The 20,485-nt window shown below is 34.7% G+C and overlaps 2 non-coding genes across 2 annotated transcripts; one reads left to right on the top strand and one right to left on the bottom strand.

The window, feature by feature from the left end:
* Positions 1-5,006: 5,006 nt before the first annotated feature.
* Positions 5,007-5,113, top strand: LOC141722628 (small nucleolar RNA R71). The gene has a single exon (XR_012575638.1). It is a non-coding gene; the product is annotated as a small nucleolar RNA R71 (small nucleolar RNA).
* A 10,773-nt stretch (positions 5,114-15,886) lies between these two features.
* Positions 15,887-15,993, bottom strand: LOC141722208 (small nucleolar RNA R71). Its single transcript, XR_012575230.1, has one exon. It is a non-coding gene; the product is annotated as a small nucleolar RNA R71 (small nucleolar RNA).
* Between the last annotated feature and the right edge of the window lie 4,492 nt (positions 15,994-20,485).

The raw sequence follows: 20,485 nt of genomic DNA, 5'->3' as shown, positions 1-20,485 counted from the left end.
TATGGGGGTAAAATCGTGGGTTAGTGGTGATATGCTGCTGTGGTTTTCATTTTGTGTTTTTGTGCTTTTTTATATAGGCTGAAAACGAATTTTTCAAAATTTAGGGCCGCAGGCGGTCGCCTGGCACCAGCAGGCGGGTGTCTGCTAGCGCGCGGCCGCCTGCTCCTAGCAGGCGGGCGCCTGCAAGGTCTCTGGAATTTTTTTTTTCTGCCAACATTTTTTTGATTTTTTTGGGTTTTTGGATAAAGTACTAAATTCTAAGATGTTCTATGGTCTCATATCTTGGGTTGCCTCCCAAGAAGCGCTTCTTTTACGTCATTAGCTTGACATAGAGTAATGCGATCAAGTTGATAATAAAACGGCACTAACCACTTCACGGTTTGCCATATCCCCATAATAGTGCTTCAATATCTGACCATTTACTTTGAATGCTTGGCCCTAATCGTTCTAAAAAATCTCCACCGCTCCATGTGGAAACACAGTTTTGACGATAAATGGTCCAGACCACCTTGATTTCAACGTCCCAGGAAAAAGTCGGAGACGAGAGTTGAATAGAAGATCTTGTTGCCCCGGCACTAATAACTTAGGCGATAGCTTCCTGTCATGCCACCTTTTTACCTTTTCCTTGTACATTTTGTTATTTTCGTACGCTTGAAGTCAAAATTCATCAAGTTCATTTAACTGAAGCATTCGCTTCTTCCCAGCTGCATCTAGATCAAGGCCTTATGCTCAAGCTCCGCAGGTAAATGACATCCCTTACCATAGACAAGTTAAAACGGGGACATCCCAAGTGGAGTCTTGTATGCTGTTCTATAAGCCAAAACAGCTTCATCGAGCTTCAAAGACCAATCTTTCCTTAACGGACAAACGACTTTCTCTAAAATGCGCTTGATCTCTCTATTAGACACTTCAACTTGACCATTAGTTTGCGGATGATAGGCAGTAGCAATGCGATGATTCATATTATAGCATTGCATCATAGAAGTGAACTTACGATTGCAGAAATGCAACCCTTCATCACTTATGATAACTCGTGGCGTTCTAAATCTTGTGAATATCTTCTTATGAAGAAAACTCAACACTACATTTGCATCATTAGTCAGTACAGTTTTGACTTCTACCCATTTCGAGACATAATCAACTGCCAGCAAGATGTACTGATTATTGCAGGACGGGATAAATGGTCCCATGAAATCGATTCCCCAAACATCGAAGACCTCAACTTCAAGCATCACATTTAAAGGCATATCATCCTTTCTGGTAAGATTCTCAACTCTTTGGCAACGATCACACCTTAACACGAACTGATGTGCATCCTTAAATAACGTAGGCCAGAAAAAACCTGCTTGAAGAATACGAGCTGCTGTCTTTTTACCACTATAATGTCCACCTTAAACTGTGGAATAACAGTCTCGTAATATCCCCTCCGTCTCACAGAATGGGATTCATCTCCTGATGATTTGGTCAGCTCCTTGTCTAAACAAATATGGTTCATCCCACATGTACCACTTCACCTCATGCAGAAACTTCTTCTTTTGAGCCGTATTCATATTAGGAGGCATTATATTGCTAACAAGATAGTTCACAATGTCTGCGAACCATGGCTCTTCCTCTGGAATTGCGAACAACTGCTCATCCGGAAAAGATTCGTTGATCAATGTCTTATCACGTGAAGTAGAATTGGGATTCTCCAATCTAGAGAGATGGTCAGCTACTTGATTTTCAGTACCTTTTCGATCCTTGATCTCTAACTCGAATTCCTGTAGCAAGAGAACCCAACGAATAAGTCTAGGCTTCGAATCCTTCTTTGAGATCATATAGCGGATGACAGCGTGATCAGTGAACATTGTCACCTTTGTCCCAAGTAGATAAGATTGAAATTTTTCGAAACCAAAAACTATAGCCAAGAGCTCCTTCTCAGTAGTGGTATAGTTCAGTTGGGCTCCATTTAGCATCTTACTAGCATAGTAGACCACATGAAAGATATTATTCCTTCGCTGTCCAAGAACTGGTCCCACTGCATAATCACTTGCATCACACATCATCTCAAAAGGTTCTCTCCAATCAGGTGTCATAATAACTGGTGCGGTGATTAAACTCTTCTTGAGAGTCTCGAATGCTGCCAAGCATTCATCATCAAATTTGAAAGGCACATCTTTCTCGAGCAAGTTGCATAACGACTTAGATATCTTAGAGAAGTCCTTGATGAAACGTCGATAAAAACCCGCATGACCAAGAAAGCTACAGATTCCCTTCACAGAAATAGGTGGTGGAAGATTTCAAATGACGCCCACCTTGGCTTTATCCACCTCAAAACCTTTAATAGAGACCTTATGCCCAAGAATGATGCCTTGCTGCACCATGAAGTGACATTTTTCCCAATTGAGCACCAAATTGGTTTCAACACACCTTTTGAGTACCAAACGGAGATTATTCAAGCATTCGTCATACAAATGTCCAAAGATGGAGAAATATAGCCATCATGCATCTCTGAAAAGTGGCAGGTGCACCACATAAGCCAAAAGAAACTCTGCGAAAAGCAAACGTGCCAAATTGACAAGTGAAAGTAGTCTTCTCTTGATCTTTCGGTGTAATGCAAATCTGATTGTATCCCGAATAGCCGTCCAGAAGACAATAATACTCATGACCAGCCAACCTGTCAAGCATCTGATTAATAAATGGAAGAGGGAAGTGATCCTTCCTTGTGGCTTTATTCAACTTTCTGTAGTCCATGCATACCCTCCATCCTGTGACTGTTCGAGTAAGGATGAGCTCGTTCTTCTCATTTTCTACCATAGTAATACCTCCTTTCTTAGGTACACATTGCATGGGGCTCACCCAAGAACTGTCAGAAATATTATATATGATTCCTGCATCCAGCCACTTTAGAATTTCTTTCTTCACCACTTCTTTCATGATAGAATTAAGGCTTCGTTGTTGCTCAACAGTTGGCTTGCTACCTTCCTCTAGCAGAATTTTATGCATACAGTACGAAGGGCTAATCCCTTTTATATCTGCTATAGTCCATCCGATGGCCGATTTGAATTCTCTCAAATCCTCAAGAACTTATCCTCATCACTACCTGAAAGGTCAGATGCAATAATAACAGGCAAAGTAGATTCATCACCTAAAAAAGCATACCTCAAGTGTTCAGGAAATGGTTTAAGCTCCAAAGTAGGTGCTTCCTCAATAGATGGTTTGAGCTTTCCCTCAGCATTCTTGAGATCAGTATTTCCCAGAGATTCAAATGGCATGTCTAGCTTTCGTTTCCAAGGAGAAGCATTTAGATATTGTAACTTCTCATTGCCTTCATCATCTTCACTGTCAAAATCCCCCAATAAGGCTTTTTCTAAGGCATCAGACCTTAGCACATGATCAAGTTCTGAAATAACTACAGAATTGACCAAATCCACCTTGAAGCACTCCACATCTTCCGTAGGGAATTTCATCGCATTGAACACATTGAATGTCACATCTTGATCTTGCACCCTCATAGTGAGTTCACCTTTTTGCACATCTATCAAGGTACGACCTGTAGCCAAGAAAGGTCTTCCCAAGATTATGGGAATCTTCTTATCTTCCTCAAAATCCATAATGACAAAATCTGCAGGAAAGATGAGCTTGTCCACCTTCACTAGCACGTCCTCCATGATGCCTCGTGGGTATGTAATCGAACGATTAGCCAATTGTAGAGACATGTAGGTGGGCTTCAGATCAGGCAAATTTAGCTTTTTGAAGATAGACAACGGCATCAGATTGATTCTTGCTCCCAAATCGCAAAGGCACTTGTCAAATGACAACTTGCCAATGGTGCAAGGAATGGTGAAGCTACCAGGACCCTTAAGCTTTGGAGGTAACTTTTGTTGCAGCACGACACTGCACTCTTCCGTCAGAGCAACGGTATCAAGATCATCCAGTTTTACCTTCCTTGAAAGAATACCTTTCATGAATTTCGCATAACTAGGCATTTGCTCCAGAGCCTCAGCGAAAGGTATGTTAATGTGAATTTTCTTGAACACCTCCAGAAACTTACCAAATTGCTTATCCAGCTTTTGTTTTTGCAATCGCTTAGGAAAAGGTGGTGGATGATAGAGATGTTTCTCCCCTGTATTACCCTCAGGAAGAGTGTGTTCAACAGTAGTCTTCCTTGGTTTCCCCTCTTTCTCCTTTTACTTTTCTTCTTCATCAACAACTTCAACTTCTCCATCTTTTACTTTTTCAGCATCAGCAACTTTTCCAGATCTTAAGGTGATAGCTTTGACTTGCTCTTTAGCTTCCTTCCTTCCTGGAACTTCAGTATCGCTGGGAAGTGTCCCAGGTTGACGATTGAGCAAGGCATTAGCTATTTGTCCAATTTGATTTTCCAAGGTCTTGATAGAAACAGCCTTACTTTTGCACAACAGCTTTAACTCTTCACAATCGGCACTAGAAGGTGGAGCAGCACCTCCTTATTGAGGATATGATTTCCTTTGAGCAAATTACTGAGGTTGCTGGAATCCAGGTGGATTAAACTGTTTACTTACAGCTTGCTGATACGATTGCTGAACAGCATTCTGATTATTGCTCCAGCTGAAATTGGGATGATTTCTGTTATTAGGATGATAAGTAGCGGGCACAGGCTGCTGCGGTCTCTCATAATTATTCACATACTGAACATATTCATTAACAAGAGAACACTGATCCGTATCATGAGAGCCTGCACAAAGCTCACAGACACTAGCTATTTGATTTACTCCATAGTTGGCTAAAGAATCGACCTTCACAGACAGCACATATAGCTGCGCTGCAATAGCTGTAGCTGCATCAACTTCCAGAAAACCTGCTACCTTCCCAGGCATCATCCTTTGAGTCGGGTTTTGATACTCGTTTGCAGCCATAGTTTTAATGAGATTATAGGCTCAGTATAGCTTTTGGCCCACAAGGCGCCTCCAGAAGCTGCATCGAGCATGGGAAGAGATTGGGCCCCCAAACCATTGTAGAAACCAGTGATCACCATCCAGTCAGGCATACCATGATATGGACACTTTCTCAATATCTCCTTGTAGCGCTCCCAAGCTTCGCACATAGATTCTCCTTATTGCTGCGCAAACTGAGTAAGAGCACTCCTCATAGCTGCAGTCTTGGCCATTGGATAAAACTTCACTAGAAACTTTTGCGCAAGATCTTCCCAAGTAGTGATGGACCCAGCTGGTAAAGAATGTAACCAGTCCTTAGCTTTGTCCCTCAGAGAGAATGGGAAAAGCCTCAGCTTGATAGCCTCATCAGTAACACCATTATATTTGAAAGTACTACAAATCTTGAAAAAATTCCTGATATGCATGTTGGGATCTTCAGTCGTAGCACCTCCGAAAAAAACAGAATTCTGCACCATCTGAATAGTGCCCGACTTGATTTCAAAAGTATTAGCCTGAATGAATGATGCTTGACTGAATGTCATCAATTTTAGGCCGAGAAAAGTCCATAAGAGCTGGATCAACTTGAACTATATGATCACCCATTGTTTCAGGTTCTTTCTTTTCACTCTCTTTATCCGAATCTTCAAAAAACTATCTTCCTTGGAAAGTCAAGAGCTGTATCTGTCTCCTCAGCTTTATCCAGATTCCTCTTGCGAGTGCGAGAATGTGTTTGCATAAACGCTCGCTAGAGTACCTGAAACACAACCGGAAGCAGTAAGTAACAAGTCTTAATCAATGAATTCTAATGACCACTGATGGCAAGTACATAAACTAAACAAATTAACACCAAGTCCCCGACAGCGGCGCCAAAAACTTGTTAGGCACAAAGCATGCGCTAAATAATTCACGCAAGTATATGCGTTTGCAAGTAATATAGAATGATTTCTAGTTCGTTCCCACAAAGACTCTGATTAATTATATCTAATTAACACTTACACACCAATGTATGATTATTCTTCAATGTCAAGACAATAAAAATTAAGGTTGATTAACTAATATTAACTACGAGAATTAAACACTTGAATTAACAATATTAAACATACATGAGATCATTACTTCATTACTACTTTATTCAATAGTCATTGTTATTACCCTTAGCATGTAATGGTGATGATATTAATCGAACAACACGAAACTGATAAACGCCAACTTTCATTGTACGAATACCATTCTACCAAGCATCCACAATTAAAATAGAAGTTGAATAGGCATCAATTATGTTGAGACCCTATATGTCTACAAAATTTGATAACATAACGATTTAAGCGCAAGTTATTTATTATGATTACACAGGGCAAGTAAAACGGTTAGAGTTACCCACTAAACATGCATACAATACATGAACCTATGCTAGCATGGCAAGTTCTAAATCTCAAGATTCACTGTCATTTCACAAGAGATTAACAGGCTATCTTACGTGTTCGCGATGCACATAAGACGAATAAGCACAATCTATGCTAGATATCATACAATCACCATATACCAATGTGTTAAACAATTAACCAAAGAAATCCATAGTAAAACCGCTATGATCCCATGATTACGATTAGCCCATAATAGAACTCATCGTCACCATGGGTTCATATGAAAGCATGATAATAACACAACAATATAAACTAATAAAAAATACTTAATAAATAATGAAGTACGTCACAAGAGTATTAAGGTTCAAAGCATGAAGAAAACTAGCATCCACTGTTACAACGAATCAAAAGAATCACAAGATAAACGTATGCTTCCTCTTCTTCATTTTTGCGTGCTAAAACGGTCTTCTCGATCTTCTTGCATTCTCTCCCGATTATCTTCTATGAAGAAAACATCTTCCCAAAAGGTTTATATAATAACCCAAAAGAACCAGCATCCACAGAAGTCCAATCGTAATTGAATTATAAAATCCAGATTCTGAAAATCCGCACCCAGGCGGCCGCCTCCTTCTTCCAGGCGGGCGCTTGCTACCAGGCGGTCGTCTGCTCCCCTCAGGCGGGCGCCTGCATCACTTCTGGAAAATTCCTATTTTGCTTCTATTTTTGGCTGAATTATTCGCACATCAACCCGGGAATGATTCCAAGCACTTTCTTAGGCTTATTTTGATGAAATCCACCTATCTAAGCTAGTTATATCCTGAAATTAAAAAACACTCGAAAACGCGTCAAATACACAAAATACTCGAGTTCAAAACACCAATTCAAGCCGTTATGAGACGCTCTAAGTGGTATAAAATTCCACTTATCATATCCCAGATATCCTTAGCGGTTTTGCAGTTTATGATGTTGTCAAACATGTCACCATCAACACCATTAAACAAAATGTTCATGGCCTTTTTATCCTTATGAACTTGTTCAATATCAGGATCAGACCATTCTACTCTAGGTTTTGGGACAGAAGGTTCATTACCTGTAACAGCTCTCATAGGGACATGTGGACCTTTCTTAATGCAGTCCACATATGCTTTATCTTGAGATAGGAGATGCAGGTGCATCTTCACCTTCCAATGGTGATAGTTGTCTTTGTCCAGAAATGGAATCTTTACTCCAACATCTTTTCTGCTCATCTTGTTTGTTGTTGTGATCTTTAAACTCTTTGTTCTTCAATAGCTTGCTCTGATACCAATTATTATTCCCAAACAATGCAACAAGAATTATAGAAGGGGGGTTGCATGTAATTCTGGTTACTTTTTCTGATTTTAAAACTGTTCTTACTTAATAATATAACTGTGTAGATTTTTCTATGTTGCGGAATGATAAAGATATAAAAATCAAACACAAAGAAATAAAATACAAGGCCTCAAAACTTTCTGGTGGATTTGAACTTATCCACCAGAGATATATATTAAGATGAGAACTCTGTGATGCTTGAATAGCACACAGCTGCTTATAAGTGAACTTACAGAATTACAAAGAGATGCTTAACATATATAGCCTTTTCTGTCTCTCTGAAAATAATGCTTACTTGTTTAGTTGTTTGTTCTAATTTCTACACTTGGTTTATATACTACCAAGTTACATGATAAAAAGACAAACATGTAAAACAAAAAATTGTTTTTAGTCTAATTTCATGCTGCTTCATTACACTATCCAGCATCTTTGAATATCTTCATAATTGCATGGAAATGGTAATGCTTTTTTGTTCTCTAAATCCTGCAATTAGGCTGCCACATTCCATTTGCAAACACCCGACGCTTGTGAGTGTGTTGTCACTATCAACTGCTCTTTTAAATATGATCATCCGTCGGGACTGTCGGTCATCCGTCGGATTCCTTGTTGATTATTTGTCGGGAGCCTTTGTAGATCATCCGTCGGGAGCCTTTCTGCCACTTGACTCTATTTCACTTATGCAGAATTACAAGACATCTTATATTTACAATTAGCCACCTATTCTGCATATCAATCTAGTAGTCAACATGACTTAAAGAATCCTACAACATCTACTCAACTAATGCATTGTTATTTGCATACATGTGCTACCAGACTTATTATTACATAAGCTACACTCTCGATGGATGTTCAGTGGTTATCCGTCGGGACTATAAAGTTCATCCGTCGGGACTGTTGTAGAACATCCGTCGAGAGCTACAAAAACACTAAGTTAAATCTACTAGGGTGTTTTGTTCAACTTATCATCAAGTTCACAACATATTCCTAACAAATGTTATTTTTCTAATTCAACGTTTATGTTGATTTAATATCATTGCTAATGTCTTAATTTATTAATTAATTTGATCTCGGCCGTGTACTTAGCTTTTAATCCTCTATATTATACAAAGTTAATTTTATAAGATGTCAGATAATTGTCAATTCATAAATTAAAATTAACATAATCTATTTAGTTTTTAACACATTGAAAAAAACTTAAATTTAATTGATCATTCTTATTTTCAGAATATAAAAGACTTTTGTTATTTTCTTCTAGTATATATATCAATAACTATGAAATACACCATTAAAATTGAATTTTTTAATACTGGTAAAGATAAAGTCATGTGTGTGTATGTATAAATATTATTATTTATTATATTTTCGAGTAAATTGTGTTAGTCTTGTTTATTTATATGCTAGATATCTTGGTCATGTATATATCTAATTGTTATTCAATAAATTACTCAAATAACATGTATTTATGATTATTCAAAAATTATAAATATTTAATAAATAAATTGTAATTATTTATATGTCGTAGTCGTAGTAGCACTCACAATCAAACAATATCTATTTTTACTTAACATACGATCAGTCATGGATGTGACATAAAAATAATTCATATATCGTAAAGACTAACTACTGATATTCAGAAGTTTTTTTTCAAGAATTTGAAGATGAATTTGTACTAATATCATCATTCAAATCATTTTGAAGTTTCTTTCATTTATGATTCTAATATTTCTTTTTATAGTAACTTGATAACATTGTATATTATTTTTCTAAAATTAAATGTTTTCAGTTTGATGATTTTTTTTTAAATATTAGTTGAACTTGTTAATCCTTTCAAAATATCGACTAATATTAATTTTTTTAATTTAGATAGCATAACATGGATGAAATCAAATAGTACAATACACTAGAGTTTTAACCTTTTTTCAAATAATTCAAAATAGCTTTACAATATTTTCCAACACTAAATATATTTTTTTTGTAAATTTATTATTGCTAATTATAAATATTTTTTTTCAAAATATTGAATTCTATAATTTTTCAAGTTTCTTATATACATATATATACATGTGTTAAGTTCTATCGAATCCTTGTTTTTAATTGAGTACGGGAATCCATATATGTTCTGCAAGTAAAATAGTATAATTTTTTTTGTAAAACGTATTATAATGTGAATCATGTTCTACAAATATCACTATTTTAATAAATATCTTGCAAATCTCATATATTTGACAAGTTGAACATTGCAGAACATATGATTTTACATGATCAGTTTGAAGAACATACGTATTCAGGTTGTAGAACACGTAAATATTCAACTTGCTGAATATTAATGATAAAATTACATAACACACGTGTATATCATGTAGTTTATTATTTTAGTTTTTAAATTATTGCAAAAATAAAACCTGAACCATCAGATCGGATTGTAATATAAAGTTAAGATGTTTGACTCTAGAACTCCACAAAAAATAGGGTCTTTATGTATATGATTACTTATAATAACCATATCAAATTGAATAATATAAAATATAGGATTTGTCTCACAAATATTTGAATATAAATATATATTTAATTAAATCATATAATTTATAAACTATTTTTTTTATGAAAAAACATAAAATGTCTTAACATTTTTCAAATAACATGTTAATGATAATTATTAATTTTACTTTATAGCTATAGTTTAATTTTTTCTAAAGAGAATTAAAAAAACAGAATTTTAGGAGCACATTCACCATCATTGAATAATATTTTAAACATAATTTTTTTAAAGTAAAACATTAATAAATAAATCAATTTATTATATCTTCGTAGTTTTAACGGAGTTTGTGACATCTCATGTCAAATTTTGAATATATTAAAATATTGGGTCAAGTTATAGATGTAATAATGTAAAACCAGCCACTTAGTAATTTTGATACATAATATCAATTGACTTTATCGTATAAAGACCTCAAAAATATTAATTTTTATTAATATAAGATATTATAAAATTTATCCTTATTGGTAAGATATTCCCGTCGAGCTCGTAATTTATATATATTAAACCTAGATAGTAATGATGTATTATCGGCGCGGTCATGTAGTTAAATTTCAAGTATTTTTTTAAAATGGGTAAAATTTTAACTTTGAAGTTAGTAATTTTGATACAAGTTAGTAATTTTGATACATATTATCAATTGACTTGATTCTATAAAGACCTCAAAGATATTACTTTTTACCAACATGAGATATCACAAAACTTTTCTTTGTTGGTAAGATTTTCTAGTCGAACTCGTAATTTAAATTAAACCTGGGTAGTGACGTGGTATTTATAGGCAGGTCATTTAGTCAAATTTTGAGTATTTTTTGAAAAATGGGTCAAGTTCTAATTTTGAATTTGAAATACGCTAATTATAACTTATCTAAATATGTAGTACACATATATATTATTTATATAAGTGTATCTCTTTTCAACATATAAAAAAATTAATTATATGTACAATTTATTTTTTATTAAAAATATATATTAAAAATGCATGAGACATACTTTTTAAATTAAAAATATTTTAATAAATAAGGGAATGATCCGTTTATTTACTATGCTTAACTTTATATCTCAAATTCAATTGTTCAAAACTAACTCTATAAATATTTTAGTAATTATGTTTAAAGTTATATTAATTGTCGCTATTTACGACACTCACAAATTATGTGTATGATAAAAAACTTAAGTAACAATGTGGTGTAGTTGTAAGGTGATGTGCTTCTAAATGTAAAGACTCGGGTTTAATTCCTCCCAACAACCTCTTATATATAAATTTAAAGTACAGGGTAAATTAGTCATTTCAATGAAACTTTTTAATCACATGAATATCACCATGTTCTCTTATTATATATAGAGGAGATTATAATAGACGAAACATTAAAAGTTTGGTAGTCGGTCTGTCGGTGCTTGCTAAAATTACTTATTTACCCTTAATTATTATTCTAATTTTAATTGGTCCGTTGGTCGATCAGTTAATTCCAATTCTAATTGATATTGGAGTCAATTTCCTCCACCAATTAAATTCCATTTCATATATAACTCTATATCATTATTAATTGATATTAAAGTTAACTTCTGCTACCAATTTTAAATTCTAATTCATATTTAGTTTTATATTATTCTTATTGATATTTCGGACTAAAATCAATTTAAGCAAATTAAATATAATTAATTGAATTTAGGTTGATATAATGTGACTTGGATGAAGACAAAATAATAAATAATACTTATACGGCTAAAAAATTATATCATTGAATTGTGATAAAAAATATATATTAGTCATCCAAGTTAAAAAAATTATATTATACAATTGATCCAAACTAACATAAAATTATAATTAAAATATATTTCAACCAACTAAAAGAAAATCATATATATTAATTATCCGAGCTAAAAAAAATTATCTTATTGATGCGGACATAAAAGTTAAAATTAAACTAAAAATAATTAGTTGAATTTGGTTGTAGAAATGGGTCTCAGGATAAAATAAAATAATGTAAACCACTTACACGGGATAAATTAAATTAATATTAAATTAAGCATAATTCGTATCTGTCGGTACTTGATGAAATTATTTAAGTTTTCTTAATTAATTATTCTAATTCTAATTGGTCAGTTGGTTGATCGGTCAATTCGAATTCTAATTGATATTTGAGTCAATTTCATCTACCAGTTTAAATTCCAACTCTATATCATTATTAATTGATATTAAAGTCAAATTCTTCTATCAATATCATTTTAATTGGTATTTCAGACTAAAATCAATTTAAGCAAACTAGATATAATTAATTGAATTTAGTTGATATAATGTGACACTGGTTAAGAGAAAAAAATAAATACTACATATCCGGCTTAAAAATTATACTATTAAACTAGGATAAACAAAATAATCTATACTATTATATTAAAGACGAAATAATGAAATTTTGGTTGTTAGTCGGTACGGTCATCGTAATTATAGTAATATTAAAACAAAACAGTCTCATAAATAGATTATTTTTCACAATATAATTATATAGATACAAATAGAATTTTAATATATCTAATGGTTTTGATTTAAACAAAAAAATTAAATATATAAAATAAAATTATAATATTGATCCAATTATAAATAATAAATAAAAAAAATTACGTACAATTAGTTGAATTGGAAGCCTCGGATTAAACTAAAGTAATAAAGTGATAAGTGGATTTTATATCCACTTGGAACGCTTCATTAAAACTTTAAGTTGGTGTTTTGGACTCAAGTTGTTGGTATTTTGATATATTTTTGTGTTATTGCATTTCAGGCATCAGTTAAATGAAGAAAGAAGCTTTTCAAGGAAATATGCTAGAAAGAGTTAATAATTGGAAGCCTAGTCCATTCTCAAGTTGTAGAGAATCTCGTTAGTTTCGCGTGGACAGTTGAATCGCCTAATTCTGACGAGCAGAACTCAAGTTACGGCCAAAAGAAGAAACTGTAGAAAAGTCCAAAAGTCAGGCGCGGCCGCCCTCAAAACCGGCGCGGCCGCCACGCCTTTCTACCAAAAAATCAGCACGCCCACGCTGATTTTAGCGAGGCCGCCCCACCCTTTTTGCCCTAGAATCCTGATTTTAGTAGAATTTGATGATTTTGAGGGTCCAGGTCCACTAGGGGCTTATATATAGTGATAAAAAGACGTTTTTAACAACAAGGAGACCAGGGAAAACAATAGGAAGACCTATAGAGCACAAGATGGCTACGGAGAAGAAGACTTTCGTATTATTCAATATAGTTGATACTTTGGATGCTTGTTTTCGATTTGTCTTTAAACCCTAGTACTCTTATATTATTTATTATCATGTTTTAATTGGAACCCAAGGTGACGATGAGTTCGGTTATGATAATCATTGTCATGGGGTTCTAACGGATTTACTTATGAAATCTATAGTTAATTTGTTTCAATATCTTGGTGTGTGGTGATTGATTGATATCCGAGTGTTGGTTGTGCTTATTCGTCTTATGTGCGTAGCTAACATATAAGATAGCGTGTTAATCTTTTTCGAAGCGACAATGAATATAGAGATTTAGAACTTGCCATGCTAGCATAGGTTCATATATTTGTTACGCATGATTCGTAGGTAATTTTAACCATCTTACTTGCCCTATGTAATCACGATAGATAAATTGCGCATTAAACCTTTATATTGTCAAATTCTATATAAATATAGGGTCTCAACATAATTGGTGTCTATTCAGCTTCTATCTCTCTTCTGGATGTTTGGTAGTAGGGTATTCGTACAATAAAAGTTGGCGTATACTAGTTTCGTGTTATTTAATTAGTTGTCATGACCATCACATGCTAAGGTTAAGAACAATGACTTTGAATGAAGTATTTAATGAAGTTAGAATCTCATATTTGTCTTATATAGTTAATTCAATCACTTTTATTCTTAGTTAATTACATGTTAGTATAATCTTAGTTATAAACATCTCAACTTGTTATTGTCTTAGCATTGAGTGATAGCCATACCATTGTTGCATAGGTGCATAATCTTAAGTTAACTAAAAAGAGTCTCTGTGGGTATACGAATCTGATTTATATCTTGCTCAAGAAACCCGTAAACCTGATCATAGGCTACTTGCGTCGGTAAACAATCATAGGCGTCAACTAGCAACTAGTCTTGAGACAGTAAAGTGGCAGGTGAATGTCATGCTTTTTTTGGTATTTTTCTTTGTTTCTGTTATTTTAGGATAGTTATTTGTTACTGTTTTAATATCTTGAAGTATTCTACAACAAAATTAATCCTCTCAGGTCTGTCAAAAACTTATTGTCATCATACGGGACCAGAGGCTATAGGAGCTTTACTAAGGAGTGGGAAGATGCAGAAGAACAAGGGCGTTCCTCAAATGATATTTTACATGCTATTGTCGATATCAAGTCAAATTCTTTGTATAGACAGTAGTAGAATATATGGATCGATATACTTGATATTTGGATTAGATGAATCCGTTGTACCGAATGTTTGAATATTGGTTGTTAGATTAATGGATAACTGGTATTATGCACCAATTGGTTTTGGTAGTTCATTGGTTTTTGAAATCTATGTTTTTAAAATGTGCATTAATATAACAGGTACAAACATCATTACAATGGAAAATGATGTATGTCAAAGCTTAATACATCAGTTATAGTTGACCATTGACATCGGTAAAAACCGATGTTAAATACTACAGCAAAAAAAATCTTAAAATAAAAAACTGATGTTATTAAGCATTATAGACATCAGTTTGTTACAAATAGACATCGGTTACCAATTAAGAACCGATGTCGAAGGTATTGTTAACATCGGTTTTTTGATGAAAACTGTTGTTACTGGTACTAGTAACATCAGTTTATTGGTTAAATTGAAAGATTTTGCTTAGCTTACGTATATTTAAATTGATAAAAATATCATATTATGATGATATATGAAGATTAGATATGCATGAGAAATTTAATATCAAGAAATAGAAATCAGTTTTAAACAAAGAACTGATGTTATATGTTGTATTTAACATCATTTTAAAACCCATCTTAAATGGGGGGGTCTTTAACATCACCCACGAAGACATCGGATTTTTGCATTCATAGACATCGGTTTTTAGCCGATGTCTATTGACATTTTTCTAGTAGTGGTACGAATCTGATTTATATCTTATACTACTTGTGAACACGTATACTTGCGTCTAATTTAGCGCGTGTTTTTGCCCTAACAAATTTTTGGCACCGCTGCCGGGGACTCGGTGTTAATTTTTAGTTTATGTGCTTGACATCAGTAGTCGTTAAAGTTCACTGACTCGGACTCTCTTACTTACAAGGTTTACTTTAGTCGTGTGTTACAGGTACTCTAGTTATCATTGCAATGGGAGAACCAATATCAAATCCAAAAGTTTTGATGGATTATTCTCAACCGAAGATCAATGACGTTTAGTCTAGCATTGTCAGACCAACCATCGCGGCTAATACTTTTGAAATCAATGCTAGCACGATTCAGATGCTACATAATTCAGTCCAGTTTGGGGGTTCTCTAATGGAAGATCCCAATACTCATATTAGGGATTTCATCGAGATCTGCGACACCTTCAGGTTCAATGATGTTTCTGAAGATGCTGTTAAGTTGAGGTTGTTCCTTTCTCTCTGAGGGACAAAGCTAAGAGCTGGTTACACTCTCTACCAGCTGGTTATATCACTACTTGGGAAGATCTTGCTCAAAAGTTTCTTACGAAATTCTTCCCTATGGCAAAGACAGCTGCAATCAGAAACGCTCTTACTCAATTTGCGCAGTAATCGGGAGTGTCTTTATGTAAAGCTTGGGAGCATTATAAGGAGATGCTTAGGAAGTTTCCTCATCATGGGATGCCTGATTGGATGATCATCAATTGTTTTTACAATGGTTTGGGAGCACAGTCTAGACCCATGCTTGATGCAGCATCAGGTGGAGCATTATGGGCAAAGAGCTATGATGAAGCTTATGGTCTAATTGAACTGATGGCTGCTAATGAATATCAGTATCTAACCCAGAGAATGCCATATGGCAAGGTAGCAGGAGTTCTTGAAGTGGATACAGCTACGGCTATCACTGCTCAACTAAAGGCGTTGTCTATGAAGATCGATTCTCTGGCTAACTATGGTGTTAAACAGATAACCAGTGTTTGTGACCTGTGTGCAGGTTCGCATGTGACGGAAAAATGCGCTATTGCTAGTGAATCAACTCAGTTTGTGAGCAACTTTTAGAGATCACAGCAATCAGTTCCAGCCACTTTTCATCCTGACAATTGGAATCATCCTAACTTCAGCTGGAGCAAAAAACAGAGTACAATGCAACAACCTTATCAGCAGTATGCAGCAAAGCAATTCAACCCTCATGGTTTTCAACAACCGCAATATGCACCAAGACAATAACTCCAACTTCAAAAACAAACTCATGAAGGTGCAGGTCTATCTTCGAATGAAAAATCTGAATTGGAGGAGTTGCGGCTTATGTGCAAAAACCAGACTCTTATAAGCCAAAGCCAGGGTGTTTCTATCAAGACTCTGGAGAACCAAATATGGCAAATTGCTAACGCCTTATTGAATCAACCATCAGGAACGCTTCCTAGTAATACAGAAGCCAATCCAGGCAAGAGGGAAGTTAACGAACAGGTGAATGCCATAACCTTGAGGTACGAAAAGGTCGCAACCCCCAAATTCAGCAAGACAAAGAGTCTAAAAATTTTGTCCAGAATGCAGGTGCATCTACACCTTTGCCAAACCCAGAGAATAAAATTATAGCTGAAAAAGTGGTGCAGAAGGGTGCCGAGGTGGAACCGAAGAAGAAAGTTGTTAAAAGCAATCCTCCTGAGGGTAATATAGGGGATAAACAGGTCTACCCACCACCGCCATATCCTAAAAGGCTTCAAAAGCATAAGTTCGACAAGCAATTTGCCAAGTTTTTGGAAGTTTTCAAGAAGCTACATATTAACATACCTTTTGCTGAAGCTCTAGAATAGATGCCGAGCTATGCCTAGTTCATGAAGGGTATTCTATCTCGGAAGCTAAAACTTGAGGAGTTGGAAACCGTTGCTCTAACGGAAGAGTGCAGTGTTGTGCTGCAACAGAAACTACCTCCTTAGCTTAAAGATCCAGGAAGCTTCACGTTACCTTGCACTATTGGAAATCTTTCGTTCAACAAGTGTTTGTGTGACTTGGGAGCTAGCATCAATCTGATGCCCTTGGCAGTTTTTAAGAAACTTGGACTACCTGATCCAAAACTTGTGAACATGTCTTTGCAGTTGGCCGATCGTTCCATCACTTATCCGCGAGGAGTAGTGGAGGATATCTTGATTAAGGTGGATAAGCTCATCTTCCCTGCTGATTGTGCCATTCTAGACTTTGAGGAGGATAAGAAGATTTCCATTATCTTGGGAAGACCATTCTTGGCTATAGGACGAACTATGATTGATGTGCAAAAAGGAGAGCTTATGATGAAGGTTCAAGATCAAAAGGTCATTTTTAGTGTGTTCAAGGCAATAAAGTTACCCACAGATAAAGAGCAGTGCTTTAAAGTAGAGTGGGTAGACTCTGTCGTGAATTCAGAGCTTGAGCAATTGCCAAAGTCAGATACCTTAGAGAGAGCCTTAATAGGGAAATCAGTTATTGAAGATGAAGAAGGAGCAGAGGAACTGCAGGTTTTGAATGCACCTTCGTGGAATAGGAAGTTGGATATGCCATTCGATTCTCTTGGGTTAGTAGAGCTGAAAATTTCTCAGGAGCGTCTCAAAACGTCGATTGAAGAAGATCCCACACTTGAGCTCAACCCACTGTCAGATCAATTGAGTTATGGATTCTTAGGTGCACCCTTGGAAAAGGGGTTGGATTATATCTATGATAATCTAATGGGCGACTGGATGATTCTTTCCATGCTTATAAAGGGTCCCTCTCGTGCACCACAGACAGTTGATAGGTTTGGTCTTGGTGATGCGCAATATAGAAGGTTGATTCGGCGTATTGAGGCCATGCATGACATCCACAGACGTTTTGCTGAAGATCTGACACGTGCTCTCGGTACCGGTTTCCGAGACACAAGTGTCGAGGTTGATTGGCGACCTGATCCTCCACCCAAAGAGGGTGATCCTGTTAGTGTTTGTGCCCTAGAGACAACACTATAATGTTTAGTTTAAGACATTAGGATTATTAATGTTTATGTTCTATCAATTATTCTCTTTATAATTTATTAATTCTTAATTTACTGCGATATAAATGTTAGATTAATAAATGTCCTGGGAATATGATATGCAATTCTATATCTCTAAGTATGTGACTTAGAAATGAGATTATGAGAATAGTATCAATATTCCTAAAGGTCCCTAGTCGAGTATTATTATTAAGGGACAATAATAATGTATTAAGACTGGTGTGTTTGTTGACTGATGATCACATCTCATTGATCATAGGTATAGTGATACTAAAGTCAAAAACACAGGCAGATGTATATGTACATGGTGTTGGACAGACCCAATATGAGATTCTACATGTCTGTTGTGTCATAAGTAATTCTCACAGTGATACTGATGTAATGGTCCTTAGACCTGAAGTCATTATATTTCTATACGAGAATTAATGTACATTGATTCCATTAAAAGTTATCCTTGACCGGATAATGATAAAAGTGGACATTGGGTATATTATGAATCGTATGAGAAATATTAATGATCTAGATGGGATTTAACCCTCATATTTTATGAGTGATATTATTGGCCTCTTGTGTGAGCTAGACTATGAAATGCTTGGCCACGCTCAAATGTTGATTTGATATGATAGTCTACTCATTGATCAAGGGAACTTGGATTAAACAATGATGAGGATGACATATTACATACCTCTAGTTTAATCTATAATATTTGGTTAAAGGGATTATATTACATTGTACATTATTCACAAAAGGTTTAATCGATCACCGATTCAATTATTATTACTTGGGTAGCAATGATGTATTACTAGATGCCGCTCATTGTTAATGATTTTAAATTAGATTTAAAATTCATTGCAAATATAATAATAACCTATCGGTATCCACACGAATGCTTGAACTCAAGGATTGGATGTGTACTAGCACAAAAATTGTTTCTTCTTGCTCTCTCCATCTTCTCTCTTGGTGGCTAGGATTTTATTAAAAATCTTTTTCATACAAAAATCAGCCACACAAGAGATATTATAAAGAGAGTAGAAAAATGAATTATAACTCTTAACTAATTAGGAGTTATTATTAATTCGAAAATCCTATTTGTATTATAATTAAGTCTCACTTAATTATTTAACAAATAAATTTCATAATTAATATTAGTAAATTCGAATATCAATATTTATCTAATTAATTAAGTCACACTGGATTTAAATTAAATAATCCTTCAAGCATTCTTTGTGTCTGGCCCTATAGGTTATTATTACGTTGGCAACGAATTTTAAAACTAATTTAAAATCATAAACAATGAGTGGCATCTAGTAATATATCATTGCTACCCAAGTAATAATAATTGAATCGGTGATCGATTAAACCTTTCGTGAATAATGTACAATGTAATATAATCCCTTTAACCAAATATTATAGATTAAACTAGAGGATGTAGTGTATCATCCTCATCATAGTTTAATCCAAGTTTCCTTGATCATTGAGTAGACTATCATATCAAATGAACAGTTGAGCGTGACCACGCATTTCATAGTCTAGCTCATACAAGAGGCCAATAATATCACTCCTAAAATAGGAGGGTTAAATCCCATCTAGATCATTCATATTTCTCATACGATTCATAATATACCCAATGTCCACTTTTATCATTATCCGGTCAAGGATAACTTTTAATGAAATCAATGTACATTAATTCTCGTACAGAAATATAATGACTTCAGGTCTAAGGACCATTACATCACTATCACTGTGAGAATTACTTATGACACAACAGACATGTAGAATCTCAAATTGGGTCTGTCCAGCACCATGTACATATACATCTGCCTATGTTTTTGACTTTAGTATCACTATACCTATTATCAATGAGATGTGATCATCAGTCAACAAACACACCAGTCTTAATGTATTATTATTGTCCCTTAATAATAATACTCGACTAGGGACCTTTAGGAATATTAATACTATTCTCATAATCTCATTTCTAAGTCACGTACTTAGAGATATAGAATTGCATATCATATTCCCAGGACATTTATTAATCTAAAATTTATTTCGCAGTAAATTAAGAATTAATAAATTATAAAGAGAATAATCGATAGAACATAAACATTAATAATCCTAATGTCTTAAACTAAAACATCATAGTGTTGTCTCTAGGGCACAAACACTAACAATCTCCC

Source organism: Apium graveolens, chromosome 4 (genome assembly GCF_009905375.1).
Source record: "Apium graveolens cultivar Ventura chromosome 4, ASM990537v1, whole genome shotgun sequence".
NCBI lineage: Eukaryota > Viridiplantae > Streptophyta > Magnoliopsida > Apiales > Apiaceae > Apium > Apium graveolens.
The sequence above is the reverse complement of the archived record's forward strand: the minus strand, read 5'-3'. Positions and strand labels throughout refer to the sequence as shown.